We start from the raw sequence: 16,574 nt of genomic DNA, 5'->3' as shown, positions 1-16,574 counted from the left end.
TGTATGTTCTTATTACCATTTTCTTAACTGTTTTGGGTTTCTTATTGTAGGTCTTTCCCTTCTCTTGTGTTTCCTGCCTAGAGAAGTTCCTTTAGCATTTGTTGTAAAGCGGGTTTGGTGGTGCTGAATTGTCTTAGCTTTTGCTTGTCTGTAAAGGTTTTAATTTCTCTGTCGAATCTGAACGAGATCCTTGGTGGGTCGAGTGATCTTGGTTGTAGCTTTTCCCCTTTCATTACTTTAAATATGTCCTGCCAGTCCCTTCTGGCTTGCAGAGTTTCTGCTGAAAGTTCAGCTGTTCACGTTATGGGGATTCCCTTGTATGTTATTTGTTGTTTTTCCCTTGCTGCTTTTAATATTTTTTTCTTTGTATTTAATTTTTGATAGTTTGATTAATATATGTTTTGGCATGTTTCTCCTTGGGTTTATCTTGTATGGGACTCCCTGCGCTTCCTGGACTTGATTAACGATTTCCTTTCCCATATTAGGGAAGTTTTCAACTATAATCTCTTTAAATATTTTCTCAGTGTCTTTCTTTTTCTCTTCTACTTCTGGGACCCCTATATTCGAATGTTGGTGCGTTTAACGTTTTCCCAGAGATGTCTCAGATTGTCCTCAATTCTTTTCATTCTTTTTTCTTTATTTTGCTTTGCAGTAGTTATTTCCACTATTTTATCTTCCAGGTCATTTATCCATTCTTCTGCCTCAGTTATTCTGCTATTGTTTCCTTCTAGAGAATTTTTAATTCCATTTATTGTGTTGTTCATCATTGTTTGTTTGCTCTTTAGTTCTTCTAGGTCCTTGTTAAACGTTTCTTGTCTACTCTCCATTCCAGTTCCAAGATTTGGGATCATCTTTACTATCATTACTCTGAATTCTTTTTCAGGTAGACTGCCTATTTCCTCCACATTTGTTTGGTCTGGTGGGTTTTTACCTTGCTCCTTCATCTGCTGTGTGTTTCTGTGTCTTCTCATTTGGCTTTGGGGACTCTGTTTGGGGGTCTCCTTTTCAGAGGCTGCAGATTCGTAGTTCCCGTTGTATTTGGTGTCTGCCCCCAGTGGCTAAGGTTGGTTCAGTGGGTTGTGTAGGCTTTCTGATGGAGGGGACTGGTGCCTGTGTTCTTGTGGGTGTGTCTGGATCTTGTCTTTCTGGTGGACAGATCCGCATCTGGTGGTGTGTTTTGGGGTGTCCGTGACCTTATTGTGATTTTCGGCAGCCTCTCTGCTAATGGGTGGGCCTGCATTCCTGTCTTGCTAGTTGTTTGGCATGGGATGTCCAGCACTGGATCTTGCTGGTCTCTGAGTGGAGCTGGGTCTTAGCGTTGAGACGGATATCTCTGGGAGAGCTTTCGCCATTTGATATTACAAGGTGCCAGAGGTCTCTGGTAGACCAATGTCCTGAACTCGGCTCTCTCACCTCAGAGGCACAGGCTTGACACCCGGCTGGAGCACCAAGACCCTGTCAGCCACACAGCTGGGGGTGAGAGCAAGAGGTAGCTTTGGTACATCTCAAAGACCACCAATGAGGTTCACTGACCATTTTCTCTCCAGAAGTGAAGAAAACAAAATTCAGACTTTGGCTAGTCAGCCACTTTGGTAGCCAGCCTCCAAGATGGACCTAATTATCCCCTAATTATCTCCCAGTCTCCATGTACCAGTGTGGCTCCTCGCACTTGAAAAGGGTTGACTGTTTAACTAATAAGAAATTGCAGAAATGACACAGTGCAGCTTCCAAAGTTATAAAAGACATTGCAGCTTCTGCTTTGGTTTCTGCTAGATCACTCATCCTGGGGTAAGCCAGCTGCCATGTCATGAGGACACTCAAGCAGCCCTAAGGAGAGATCCATGTGGCAAGGAACTGAGGCCTCTTACCTACAGCCACGTGAGTGAGTCATCTCAGAAGTCAAAAGATTTAATTTTTTAAATTTTTGGTTGTGTTGGGTCTTCGTTGCTGCACAGGGTTTCTCCAGTTGTTACTAGAGAAGCAGGGGTTACTCATCGTTGTGGTGCACGGGCTTCTCCTTGCGGTGGTTTCTCTTGTTGTGGAGTATGGGCTCTAGGTGCATGGGCTTCAGTAGTTGTGTCATGCAGGCTCAATAGTTGTTGCTTGCAGGCTCTAGAGCACAGGCTCAGTACTTGTGGCACACGGGCTTAGTTGCTCTGCGGCATGTGGGATCTTCCCAGACCAGGGATGGAACCCCTGTTCCCTGCATTGGCAGGCAAATTTTTACCCACTGTGCCACCAGGGAAGTCCAGTGTGCTCTTTTTTAAACCTAGTCAGTTTTCACTATTTTCTATCTTAACGATTCTGTATTAAAGAAAAAAAAAAAATAATACTCCTTTCTACCCCTCCTCTTTGAGGATTATATATGAAGAAGTATGTCTTATTTATTAACCTCAAATTTTCACCTTACTTTTAAGAAGTAATCACAATGTCAAGTATTTAATACTTTTCACTTCCACCTTGAAAAGCATGGATATTAAAGTGCTAATACAATTACCTTCCCTGGTCTATCTTTTTTAGTTTTTGTTATGTATAAAAAACAACGAAAAACATGCATGGTTTGTAAGGAAATGACAAATTTCAGAAAATTCAGCATCTGAATACACTGTAAACATAGCTTCTAGATAAAGACACAGAAAATTGCCAGATACTCAGAGGCCCCCTGGTCCCATTCCAGTGACTCCCCTTAAGGTTTAATATTGTTCTGGTATCTAACAAAAAGATAACTTTACCTGTATTTTGTATTTTATATAAATGTTATGGCACAGTAAAATCACTTTTGGATTGGGCTTTTTTATTTTATGTTGTTTGTGAATATGCCTATATAGTTGCCTGTTGTTGTGATCATGCATTGCCACTGTTGCATAGGATTCCATAATGTAAATATTTAACTATTAATTAATTTATTCCAATGTGTATTACAATATGAGTGATTTTCAGTTTGTGTCTATTGAGAACAGCACTGGTATATAAATTCTAGAACTTGAGCTTTGGTGGTGTGTCTATAAATTATTGTTCAGTATACACGTAGTAGTAAAATTTTCGAGTCATAGCTTTCTTGTGTTTATCTTTTTAGATATTTCTAAATATTTTCAAAACTTTTGTATGATTTTTCATCTTCAGCAGCAGTGAATGAGATTCAAGGATTATACACATTCTTGTCAAACTTGATAATACCTGTCATTTTCATTTGAACTTTCTGGTTGGTGAGTGATAATTCCAGGTATCACGCTTTTGCATTTAATTGACTACTAAGAAGCCAAGCATCTTTTGATATGTTTACTTAACATTCTGTACTCTCTTTTTTGAAATATCTTTTGGCATATTTCCCCCATTTTGCTATTCCATTATCGTCTTATTGAAGACTTCCTTTTTTTTTAACATCTGAAGACTTCTTATTTAGGAGTTTTTATATACATGCTTGAGATGAGTTCTTCTCTCTTTCTGTCTCTCCTTCTCTTTCTTTAGATGAGTGTCAGTTTTTAATGTTAATAACATCGAATTTGTTATTTTCCTCTTTATTTATTTAGTCTTATTTCTATTTATTTATGTAGTCTTCTTACCTGTAGCAGAACACATTATTTATTCTAAACCACAAATATGTTTTCATTTCTTCAATAAATGTAATTATTAAGCTTTAAATTTAAGTTAACTTTCTAAACTAAATATGTTGTATCATAGTGAGTATTAATTTTTCTATGACAGCTGAAAGGTTACATTTATTCAGAAAATGTTGTATCAGCTTTCTTTTCATTTGCTCCTACTTCTCATTGATTCACAGTGGTAAACATCACTTCATCCATGGATCTGACTTTTCTCTGGTTTCTCATGGTCATTCTCACTAATTCGTCTTGCCTCCTGAAATCTTTAGCAATCCCATTATTCCACAGAAGCAAAAACCTTCCTTGGGCCTTTTTCCTCAGAAGATTGATTATTCCCACATTTTAAATGGGAGATTGCAATAAGTTAGGAGAAAATGCCACAAGGGTCTCTCTCTTTTTTTTTTTTTTTTCACATCCTGTATCAGCCTCTGCTTGCACTCTCTGTTCAAAGATATTTGTGCAACACATTGATGGAAGATGCCACTTGTTTCTCTCCTTGGGGAAAAGACAGATTAATTACCTAACAAATAAAATAAAGAGAGTGTCTTGCTCTTTTCAAATGTTGGACAGGATTGCTTGCATCCTAATTTAAATGTTTCATGTGACTGAAGCTTAAGATTCCTAAACTTTAATCCATACTTGCACCATGCACAGCACCCAACAGGAGAGCTTTACATAACCCCATGAGACACTTGTGTGCAAGTGGAACAGATAAAAATATAAAACTATTGCTGTCTTTTTGTGTCATAAAAATGATTTTTTGTCTCATTTAAAATATTTTTTTCTAAAATCCAAAAACGTGTCAGGCTAAACTATTGTTATTTCAAATATGGTAAAATCGAAGACCCTTCAAATTTCTTTCCAGTTTTGTTGATGATGGGATGCCGTCAGAGATATGACTTCATTAAACACAATAGGTAAGATTCCTTCATAGGCCTGATTGGGGAATATGAAAATAAACCCCAGAAAAATCTGGACATTTTCTAGTTCTCAAATATTGGTTAAGATGGTAGAAAGGGCCCTTCATTGTCCTATATGTTAATGCAGATCAATTGTGAGAGGTGGGGATAAAACAAGCAGCCTAAATATCCTTTATGTTTGTTGTACTACTAGTAGAAAGAGGAAGGGTCAACATGTCACCATGGTTGATATAGCAAATAAGCTGCTTGAAACTACACAGAAACGTACCTGCTTGTATTTTCTGTGCAGTTACCCTCTCTTTTGGTGTGCCCTGATACCTCCCTCAACTTATGTACCAACTCCAGCAGCATTAAGCAGAAATCCAAAGAAGTCTATTCTTTGGAATTATGAGGAAGGGAAGAGTCAAACATTTTATAACATGCTCTATACAAGGATACACGTCACCATCCTTATCTATGTCATGCCATGCATGGAGGGTCAGTAGGTTCAGGGGATTCTGGAAGCACCAAGTTCTGTGGGGTTAATCACAGTTGCATTCATGGGCAGTAAAAGAGAAGGGCCTTATCTTGGTCACTTTCTCAATGCTAGTAGCTACAAAAAGAAGAGGATAGCAGACATCTTAGGGAGAAGAACCAACATTAAATGAAATGTCCTAATTACTCTAGGCAACCTCTCATGGTGGCCTCCCATAGCTCCTCAAATCCCTACATACTTGCACAAGGGATAGTGTAATATTACTGGAGTGTCTGACTGCAGATTAACATTATTTTTGTTGAAAAAAATAAAAATAGGTTCAAGTGATAGGGTTTGAAAAGGGTTCACAGTGTGACGGAAATTATTGTAACAATGTGGACAGAACCCTTTGGATGGATTCATCATGGTTTTTTTTTTGTTTGTTTGTTTTTTGTTTTTTGCTTCTTCAGAATCTGTAGTAGCGATTGGTGTGTTCCATGATACATCCCCGCTTCTTATAAGTGTTAGATGGAATACCCCATTAGGAAGAAGTGCACGTAAGGAAGATTAGTGAGTCAAACTCCTCTGCCCTCTGTCAGCAGTGGGTGCAAAGGGATTTAGACCAAGTGCTTTCATCCTTTGATTTGCAAAGTTTTCACTATATGAATGATGTTTTGTTTGTTTGCAGGTCAGGAGCCTTGGTCTCAATATCCCTGTTTAAAAAGTGATATCACGTGTCTGCCAGAAAGAATTGCTGATGATACTGGGAAAAATTGAGAGTTATCCTTAACAATTAAGGGTTTTGTAGCAACATGGATGGACCTAGAGATTGTTATACTGAGTGAAGCAAGTCAGACACAGAAAGACTGACATCATATGATATTGCTTATATGAGGAATCTAAAAAAGAAAAAAAAAAGGTACAAATGAACTTATTTACACAACAGAAATAGAATCATGGATATAGAAAACAAACTTATGGTTACCAGGGGATAAGTGGGGAAGGGATAAATTGGGAGATTGGGACTGACTTATACACACTACTATATATAAAATAGGTAAGTATTGATAAAGACCTGCTTTATAGCACAGGGAACTCTACTCAGTGGTCTGTACTGGCGTATACGGAAAAAGAATCTTATAAAAAAAACCAAGGGTTTTGGGATTATATAATAAATATAAATGTGCAAACCTTTAACATGAAAGGAAAAATCAGTTAACTCTGTGGTCCCTGTTATGGTGTAAATATTTTGTACCTCTAATTTTAAAATTTTGAAACCCAGCTCCCATGTTGATGGTATTAGGAGGTGGGGCTTTTGGGAGGTGATTAGGTTATGAGGCCAGAGACCTCAAACATGGGATTAGTGACCTAATAAATGTAGCACACAGAAGATCTTACGCCCATTCCATGATTCCATTGCCGAGCGAGAAGACCCACATTATGAACCAGAAGTTGGTCCCTCGCCAGACACTAAGTCAGCTGGCAACTTGTTCTTTTTAAAAAAAAAAATAATTAGATAATTAATTAATTAATTTTTTGGCTGTGTTGGGTCTTTGGTGCGGTGCGCGGGCTTCTCATTGAGTGGCTTCTCTTGTTGCGGAGCACGGGCTCTAGGCGTGTGAGTTTCAGTAGTTGTGGCTCACGGGCTCAGTAGTTGTGGCCTGTGGACTCTAGAGCACAGGCTCAGTATTTGTGGTGCACGGGCTTAGTTGTTCCATGGCATGTGGGATCTTCCTGGACCAGGGCTCGAACCCTTGTCCCTTTTATTGGTAGGCAGATTCTTAACCACTGCACCTCCAGGGAAGCCCCTGGTTACTTGTTCTTGAACTTTTCAGCCTCAGCAATTATGAGAAAACAAAAAATATTCTGTTGTTTATAAAATACCAAGTCTCTCGTATTTTGTTTTAGCAGTCAAAGAGCTGGCTGAGGAGAAATATCTGTGAGCTTGAAGACATATGAGGAGAAACCTTTAAATCTCAAAAGAAAAGAGAAAATGGGCAGGAAAGAAATCAACAGAACAGAGTAATCAATAATTGTGGAACAATGAAAAATGCTGTGACCTATACATAATGGGTATAGCAGGAGGAGAATAAAGATAATAAAGAACAGAAAATATTTTTTTAAAAATGACTGAGAGTCTCTCCAAATGAATGTCTGACACTAAATCCACAACATCGAAACTTAAAAGAACATATGAATAGTAAAGAAAACTGACCAATATCTCTCAGGAACATCAATGCAAAAATCCTCAACAAAATATTACCAAATCGAATCCAACAATATTTTGAGAGAATTTTGTATCATGAATGAGAGGAAATAATCCCAGGTATGAAAGGCTGCTTCAACATTCTAGAATCAAATAATTATATCCATCATATCAACACCTTAAAGACAATCATTAGCATATCAATAGATTCAGAAGACCTTTGAAAAAATCTAACACCCATTCTTCATAAAAACTCTCAGTTAAAGAAATAGACTGGAGCTTTCTCAAGTTGATAACAAAGATTTACAGGAAACTTTTATCTTACATCATGATTAATGGTCAAAACCATGAAGCTTTTCCACTAAGTTCAGGTAAAAGCAAGGATGTCCCCTTTCATGACTCCTTTTCCATATTTTACTCCAAGTCCTTGCTAATGCAACAAGGCACGAAAATAAATAAAACAAATACAGATTGGGTAGAGAAAAATGAAAGCAACCTAAATAAAATGTGGACCAATATACTTTATGGACACCTCACCAAAGAAAATAGACACTATGCATATAAGTATACAGAAGAATAATCCAGATTACATGCTGCCATGAAAAAGCAAATTAAAAATACAATTACATACCACTATGTAACACTTAGAATGGCTAAAATGTGAACAATGACAAGAACAAATTCTGTAGGAGATGTGGAACAATAGGAAATGTCATTTGTCATTGGTGGAAATGAAAAATAATACAGCTACTTTGGTAGTCTGATTGACACTTGCTAGAATATTGAGCGTTCCCTCACTGTACAATCCGTCAAGTGTTCTCATGGATATTTACTGAAAGTAGTTTAAAACATACTTCCAGAGGAAAATCTGCATATGGATATTTATAGCACCTAATTCAATATTGCCAAAATGTGAATGAAACTAAGGTGTCCTCCAATAGGTGAATGAAATGATATAGTATTAATATATTCTGGGAATGGGATAATATTGAGCACTAAAAAAGTAAGCTATCAAGCCATATAAAGAGATGGGAATTCTTTTTTTTTCTTTTGAAATATAGGTGATTTTCTTTATTTTGAAATTTAAATTTTATTGGAGTATAGTTGACTTACAATGTTGTGTTCATTTCAGCTGCACAGCAAGTGATTCAGTTACACATATGCATATATTCATTCTTTTTCAGATTCTTTTCTGATAACAGTATTCCCAGAATACTGAGTAGAGCTCCCTGTGCTATACAGTAGGTCCTTGTTGCTTATCTGTTATATATAGTAGTATTCGTATGTTTACCCCAAGCTCCTGATTTATCCCTACACCCCACCTCTCCCCTTTGGTAACCGTAAGTTTGTTTTCCAAGTCTGTGAGTCTGCCTCTGTTTTGTAAGTTAGTTCATTTGTATCAATTTTTAGCTTCCACCTAGAAGTGATATCATCCAATATTTGTCTTACTCTGTCTGACTTACTTCACTTAGTACAATCATCTCTAGGTCCATCCATGTTACTGCAGCTGGCATTATTTTCTTCTATTTTATGGCTGAGTCATATTCCATTATATATATGTATCACATATTCTTTACCTATATTCATATGTTGATGGACATTTTGGTTGCTTCCATGTCTTCGCTATTGTAAAGAGTGTTGCAGTGAACATTGGGGAAGATGTGTCTTTTCGATTTATGCTTTCCTCCAGATATGCACACAGGAGTGAACTTGCTGGATCATCTGGTAGCTCTATTTTATTTTATTTTACTTCATTTCATTTCAATTTCAATTTTTTTGGAATAGAGTTGATTTACAATGTTGTGTGTTACAGCAGAGTGAAGCAGTTATACATATATCCAATCCTTTTTGGATTCCTTTCCCATACAGGTCATTACAGAGTATTGAGTAGAGTTCCCTGTGCTATACAGTAAGCCCTTATTTGTTATCTCTTTTATATATAGTGGTGTGTATATGTCAATCCCAATTTCCAATTTATCCCTCCCACCTCCCCTTACTCTGGTAACCTCCATTCTGTGCTCCATAGTGGCTGTTACCAATTGGCATTGCCACCGATAGCATAGAATTGGTGGCACAGGGGTTAAGAATCTGCCTGCCAGTTCAGGGGACACAGGTTCGAGCCCTGGCCCGGGAAGATCTCACATGCCACAGAACAAGTAAGCCCGTGCACCACAACTACTCAGTCTGCGCTCTAGAGCCCACGAGCCACAACTACTGAAGCCTGTGTGCCTACAGCTTGTGCTCCACAACAAGAGAAGCCACCACAAAGAGAAGGCTTCGTACCACAACGATGAGTAGCCCCCGCTTGCTGCAAATATAGAAAAGCCGCGCGCAGCAACGAAGACCCAACGCAGATTAAAAAAAAAAAAAGTAGTAGGTTTCTCTTTTTTCCACACCCTCTGAAGCATTTCTTGTTTGTAGACATTGTGATGATGGCTATTCTGAGTGGTTCCAGGTGATACTTCTTTGTACATCTGATTTGCATTTGTCTAACATAAAGCAATGGTGAGTATCTTCATATGTGCTTTTTTTTTTTTGAACAGTGTCAGTAAGATTTATCCCTTGAAAAAGGGTTATTGAAAGGTTGCCTTGTTTTGAAGTCTACTTCGATTACCTACCCCAAGACATTTTTTGAGGGCTGTTGTCATTTACAGCTCCCCAGGCATTGTGAATATGAAGTGCGTATAAGGTCCAGTTTTAGAATTGTTGTTATGGGAAACAGAAGGCGGCAGGATTTCTACTGCCCCTCTCTGGTTACTGACACAACCTTAGATGTAGGGCAAGTCCTGTTCTTGGGTATTAAATTAGAGTGGAATGTGCCTGACCACACATGTAAGGGCTTCTGTCCCATTCCTTCTTCCCCCTTACCCTTCATCCCCCGAACAAGTATAAACCCCTGCAAAATCACCTGTTGAGGGTGCTGTCTTGTAGAGTGGGATGACCCTTACGAAGGAGTCGGGAGGTCGGAACCCAAACACCAGGATATGTTGAGAGCAGGTGATTTTCCAAATGTCATCCAGCCCAGAGAGTCCACCATCCTTTGGGTGTCAGAGGGTTGGTTTAGTAGTATGAGGGTACACTTAGATCTGGAGATAGTGATCCCATGCAGAGGGGACCAGGTACTACATGTTCAAGGGGGGCGAATTAGCTGGCATATCCTCCCGAGGTCCTCAGGCCCACAACAGTCCAGCCTTGGGACCAAATTGTGTCTGTGTCCAGGGATGTGACCCTAGTACGTTCACTGCGACTAAACAAATTTAGTGATCATTTTTCTTTTCTTTAATTTAATTTTAAATTTATAATGGAGTATATAGTTGATTTATCATGTTGTGTTCATTTTTGACATACACCAACATGATTCATTTATACAGAGCTAACTATATATTCTTTTTAGAATTATTTTCCCATTGAGGTTACTAAAGGTTGTTGAGAAGAGTTCCAAGTGCTCTACAGCAGGTCCATGTTGATTACAAGTTTTCTCTCTGTAAATATGTATATACTAACTCCAACCTCATGATTTATGCCTCCAACACACCTTTCCAGTTTGGTAACCATAAGTTTGTGTTCTAAGTCTGGGACTCTGTTTCTGTGTTGTAAGATAGTACCTTTCTATCAATTTTTAGATTCCACCGATAAGTAATATCATATGATATTTTTCATTGCCTGATTTATGACACTTAGTATGAATGTATGTAGGTCCTTCTGAGTGGCCCTAAATGGCCTTATTTCATTCACTTCATGGCTGAGTAATATTCCATTGTACATATCTACCATAATTTCTTTATCCATTCTTCCTTCCAAGGACTTTTAGGTAGCTTCCGAGTAGAGGCTCTTGTACACAGGGCTGCATAAATTTTAGAGTGCCTGGGTCCTGTCAATTTACGTTTTTTCCAAGATACAGGCCCAGGAGTGGAAGCGCCATATGCTCTGAAGCTCTGGTTTTTAGATTTTTAAGGAATCACCACCCACTTCTCCAGAGTGGCTGTTAGCAATTTACATTCCCACCATCAGCTTGTCAGGGTTCCCTTTTCTCCACGCCCTGTCCTGCATTTCAGGTTTTACAGTTTGTGAGGTTGGCCATTCTGACTGGTGCGAAGTGATATCTCTTTGTAGTATTAATTTACATCGCCCGCCTGTTTTGTTGGCCAACAATGGAGTAAGGGTTTTTCCTGAATATATTAAGGAATAACGCATACGGCCTTTTTGGCACACTGCATCATTGGCGATGTTCAGCAGCTTTGCATGTGCTTTAATGACGAGTGCAAACCACCCCTTGAAATCCCTTTCCTGCAATTCTGCCTTGCTTACAAGGCCTTTACGAATACTTGGCTCAAGAAATGACTCCATTAGAGGTGTCAATGACAACCCTGCATGTTTGTGAATTGCAGTGCCCCTGAGCACCGGTTTTCAACTTGTTTAGGGAAGCAGACACAAAGGGGCAGGATTTCTACAGACCCATTCCAGTTACTGGGGCACCTGAAGGATAGGGAATTTCTTCTTCCAGGTAGGAAACTAGAGTGGCATATGCCTGTCCAAACATCTAAGGCTTGTATCTCATTCCATCCCGCCATTCCCCTTCTTCACCGGAAAATTCCAAGCCGTGCAAAACCGGCTGTTGAGTGTGCAGCCTTCCCAAAGTGGGGAGACTCTAAGGAAAGGAGCTGGGGAACCCGACTACCAGGAGACGTGGAGATGAGGTGACTTTTCCAAACTCTTCCCGATCAGACGGTGTACCATCCTCTGGATGTGCCATGCATGTTTTAGCTGTAGGAAGGGTCCCCTGCACCTGGAGGTATGGGACCCATGGAATGGGGGCCAGGCAGTATTACTCTAAAAGTGCTGCATTTGCTGTCCCATCCTCACGAAGCCTCTCAGACCAACGAGTGTAGAGCCTTAGGTCCCATCCAGCTCTGTGTCTAGATATGGTCAGTCCAGGTTGCATCACAGCCCTTGAACAAATTTTGTAAGAATTTCTCTCTCTCTCACTGTCTTTATTTTGTTCTTGTTGTTTAATTTTATAATGGGGTATAGCTGATTTTCAATACTGTGTTTCTTCCTGCTCTACATCTATCCACTTGATTCACTTAAAGAGAGACATCAATAAATTATTTTACAGATTGTTACCAGTCTTATATATCCTTTTCTGGTGACAACAGTGTGCTGAGTCCAGCTCTTTGAGCTATAGAGTAGGTCCTGTCGAATACCTATTTTGTTTATGGAACCGTATCTGTGCTAATTTCAACCTCCTGGTTTATGCATCACCCCGCCCCACCTTTCTCCTTTAGCAGCCATAAGTGTGTTTTCTAAATGCGTGACTCCGTTTCTGTTTTGTAATTGCGTTCATGTGAAGGCATTTTTAGATACTATCTATAAGTGATACCTTATGATAAGTCTCTTTTTTATGTCTGACTTAAGTCACTTAGAATGATCGTACCTCAGTCTCCACGAGTTGCTGCCACTGGCCTTATTTCATTGATTTAATTGCTGAGTAATATTCCATTGTACATAAGTACCACATCTTCTTTATCCATTTTTTCCTTCCAAGGACATGTAAGTTGTACCCAAATCGAGGCATTTCTAAACAGAGCAGCCCTAAACTTTGGGGTGCCTGTGTCTTGTCGATTTTTTGGTTTTCCCAAGATATACGCCCATGAGGGGAAGTGCTGTATGCTCTGTAGCTCTGTGTTTTAGAAGTTCTAAGATACAGCATACACTTCTCCAGAGTGGCCGGTGGCAATTTACATCCCGCCGATCAGCATAACAAGGCTCCCTTTTCTCCATGGCCTGTCCTGCATTTCTGGGTTTTACACTTTTTCAGCATGGGCCTTTTGACCAATGCAAAGTGAGACATTTTTGTAATGCTGATTTGCATTGCCCGCTTGTTTAGTTGGCCAAAAAGAGCATCTGCGTTTTTTCCAAAATTTATTCAGGAAAGAACGCAGACGCCCTTTTTGGCCAACTGCATCATTGTCGAAGTTCTGCGGAATTTCATGTGCTTTAAAGGCGAGTCCAATCCACCTGTGAAAAAGTGTTTCCTGCAATTCTGTCTTGCTTTGAAATCCTCTTCGTTGCCTTACCTCAATACATTTTGAGACGAGAGTGATCATTTATAACTCTGCAGATTTGTGAATTGCCGTGCTCCTGAGCTCCATTCTCCAAATCGCTTTTTTGGAAGCTGGCCGCAAACCAGGAGGATGGCTTCAGGCCCTATTCTGGTTGGGGGGACAGGCTGAGCCTGTGGTTAATTCTTCTTCCTGATGGAAATTAGAGTGACCTGTGCCTGTCCCAACACCTAGAGCTACCCTCTCATGGGTTCCCCCTCTTCCCGTTCATCCTCAGGACAAATTGCAACCTGTACGAAACAGGAGGTTAAAGGTGCTGATTCTCCAAGTGGGGAGATTGTTAGTAAAGCGGCTGGAATGGCGAACCCGAGCACCAGGGGATGAGGAATGAGGTGCGTTTCAGAAACCTTTCCCGATCACACTGTATACCATCCACTGTGTTTCCCATGCATTTTTTCGCTGTAAGAAGATTCCCTTGAACCTGGAGAGTTGGGACCCATAGAATGGGTACCACGCACTATTACTTTAAAGGGTAGGCATTTGCTCACCCAACCTCACCAATCCTCTCAGCCCAAAGAGTGTCCAGCCTTATATCTAATCCAGCAGTGGGTCTAGATATGGTCGATCCAGGTTGCTTCACTGCCCCTGAACGAACTTTGTACGAATTTCTCTCTCTTTCACTGTCTTTGTTGGGTTTTTTTTTTTGTAATCTATTTTTATAATGGGGTTTAGCTGATTTTTACTGCTGTGTTTATGCCGCTTTACACCCACTTGATTCATTTACAGAGAGATATCAATATATAGGTTTTAAGATTCTTACTAGTCAGATATACTCTTGTGCGGTGAATAGGGGGCGTTGAGTCCAGTTCACTGAGCAAGGGGTAGGTGTTGTCTGTTACATATTTGGTTTATGGAATGGTATGTGTGCTAATTCCAAACCCTTGTTTTATGCCTCACCCCACCTCACCTTTCCAGTTAAGCAGCCATCCAGTGTTTTCTCAATGTGTGACTCTGTTCTGTTTTGTAATCCGGTCATGTGTAGCGATTTTTACTTTCCCTCTATAAGTGATATCTTATGATACGTGTCTTTTTCTGTGTGACATATTTCACTTAGAATCGTCGTACCTAAATCCACTCATCATGCTGCTAGTAGCCGTATGACATTGATTTCATGGCTGAGTGATATTCCATTGTACATAAGTACCACACTTCTTTATCCATTTTTCTCTATCCTGGCATATTTAAGGTGTACTGAAGTGGAGGTTCTTATAAACAGAGCAGACCTAAACTTTGGGGTGCCTGTGTCTTGTTGATTTTTAGTTTTCCCATTTTATACGCCCACGAGTGGAAGGGCCCTATGCTCTCTAGCTGTGTTTTTTAGATGCTTTAGGAAACACCATGCACTTCTCCAGAGTGGCCGTTGGCAATTTACATCCCGCCCATCAGCCTAACAAGGCTCCCTTTTCTCCCTGGCCTGTCCTGCACTTCTGGTTTTTACACTGCTTTGGATGGCCTTTGGACGGATGGGAAGTGAGACTTATTTGTAGTGCTGATTTGCCTTTCCGGCTTGCTTGGTTGGCCAAAAAGGGCATATGCGTTTTTTCCTGAATATATTCAGGAAAAAACGCATACGCCCATTTTGGCCAAGTGCATCATTGTCGACGTTTTGCCGCTTTTCATGTGCTCTAAAGGCGATTCGTATCTACCTCCTGAAATCTGGGGGCTTGTCCCCGCACATTCCTCTCTAATATACAACCTCGGAACACTACCTTCAGGAAGACTCTGTTGCCCTAGTAACAAGGGTTGAGAACGTAATAATCCTGCCGCCTTGTGGCTGTTTCTCACAACAGCAGCTTTAAACGCAGTGCTAATGGTTGCTTAATAGTCACAAGGACTGCAGGGCTGTAAATGACACCTCCCCTCAAAAAATGCCCTGGCGTAGGGAATAGGCAAGAAAATTCAACACATGGCAAATTTTTCAAGAAGTCAATATGAAGAGAGAAGTTGTACTCACTGTAAAAAAAAAAAAAAAAAAAGAGGAAAAGAAAAAAAGGATACGCCTAAAGCTCAGTATAAGGAATTATTAGCCACATGCAAATACAACCTCCAAAAAGGTTTCAGCTCACACCAGTCAAATGACCATCAGCAAAACGTCTACAAACTCTAAATGCTGAAGGGGTTTTAGAGAACTTTGTACCTTGTAGCAGCTGGTGGGATGTAAAGTGGTAACAGCACTAACAAAAACTGAATGGACCTGCTTTAAAAGGTAAAAATTGAGCTACCAGATGATGTGGCAGGGCACCTTTTGGGCCTATAATCTAAGACCACCAGAATCGGAAAGACAGAGGCAGGCAAATGTGCACTGCAGCAATATTGAAATACCCAAGACATGGAAGCAAAAAAAAGGTCCATAAACAGATGAATTGACAAAGAAGTGGTATATGTACAGAATGGAATAGTAGCCTCGGGAAGAAAACGAAGAGTGCCGTTTTCAGGATTAAAACTGAGCCTAGAAATAATCATATAAGGTAAAGTAAGTCAAAAGGGAATGACAAATATCCTATGATATCATTTATACAAGTTATCCTAAGATTGCTACCAATGAACATACTTCCACAGAAAAAGACACACACAGACTTATAAAACAAACTAATGGTTAACCAAAATGAAAGGTGGAAGGATGGAAAAATTAGGATTATGGGGCTAACCTAAATAGGCTAATGTATGTTAAATGTATATAAACACTTAACATATAAACTATATAAATTTCCTGCAATTCTGCCTTGCTTTCAAATCCTCTTCGTTGCCTTCCTTCAGTATATTTTTGGACGAGAGTTACCATTTATAACACTACAGGATTGTGAATTGCAGTGCCCCTGAGCTCCATTTTTCAACTCGCTTTTTTGGAAGCTGGCCGCAAAACCGGAGGATTGTTTAAGGCCCTATTCTGGTTCCGTGGGGCAGGCTGAGCCTGTGCTTAATTCTTCTTCCTGATGGGAAATTAGAGTGACCTATACCTGTCCAAACACCTACAGCTAGCCTCTCATGGGTTCCCCCTCTTCCCATTCATCCTCAGGACAAACTGCAACCTGTACGAAACAGGAGGTTAAAAGTGCTGATTCTCCAAGTGGGGAGATTGTTAGTAAAGCGGCTGGAATGGCGAACCCGAGCACAAGGAGATGAGAAATGAGGTGCGTTTTAGAAAGCTTTCCCGATCACACGGTGTACCATCTTCTGGGTTCTTCATGCATGTTTTCGATGTTGGAAGATGCCCTTGAACCTGGAGATTTGGGACCCATGGGATGGGTACCACGCAGTATTACTTGAAAG

The sequence above is a fragment of the Eschrichtius robustus genome, chromosome 9 (genome assembly GCF_028021215.1).
Source record: "Eschrichtius robustus isolate mEscRob2 chromosome 9, mEscRob2.pri, whole genome shotgun sequence".
Lineage (NCBI taxonomy): Eukaryota > Metazoa > Chordata > Mammalia > Artiodactyla > Eschrichtiidae > Eschrichtius > Eschrichtius robustus.
This window is presented reverse-complemented; position numbering follows the sequence as displayed.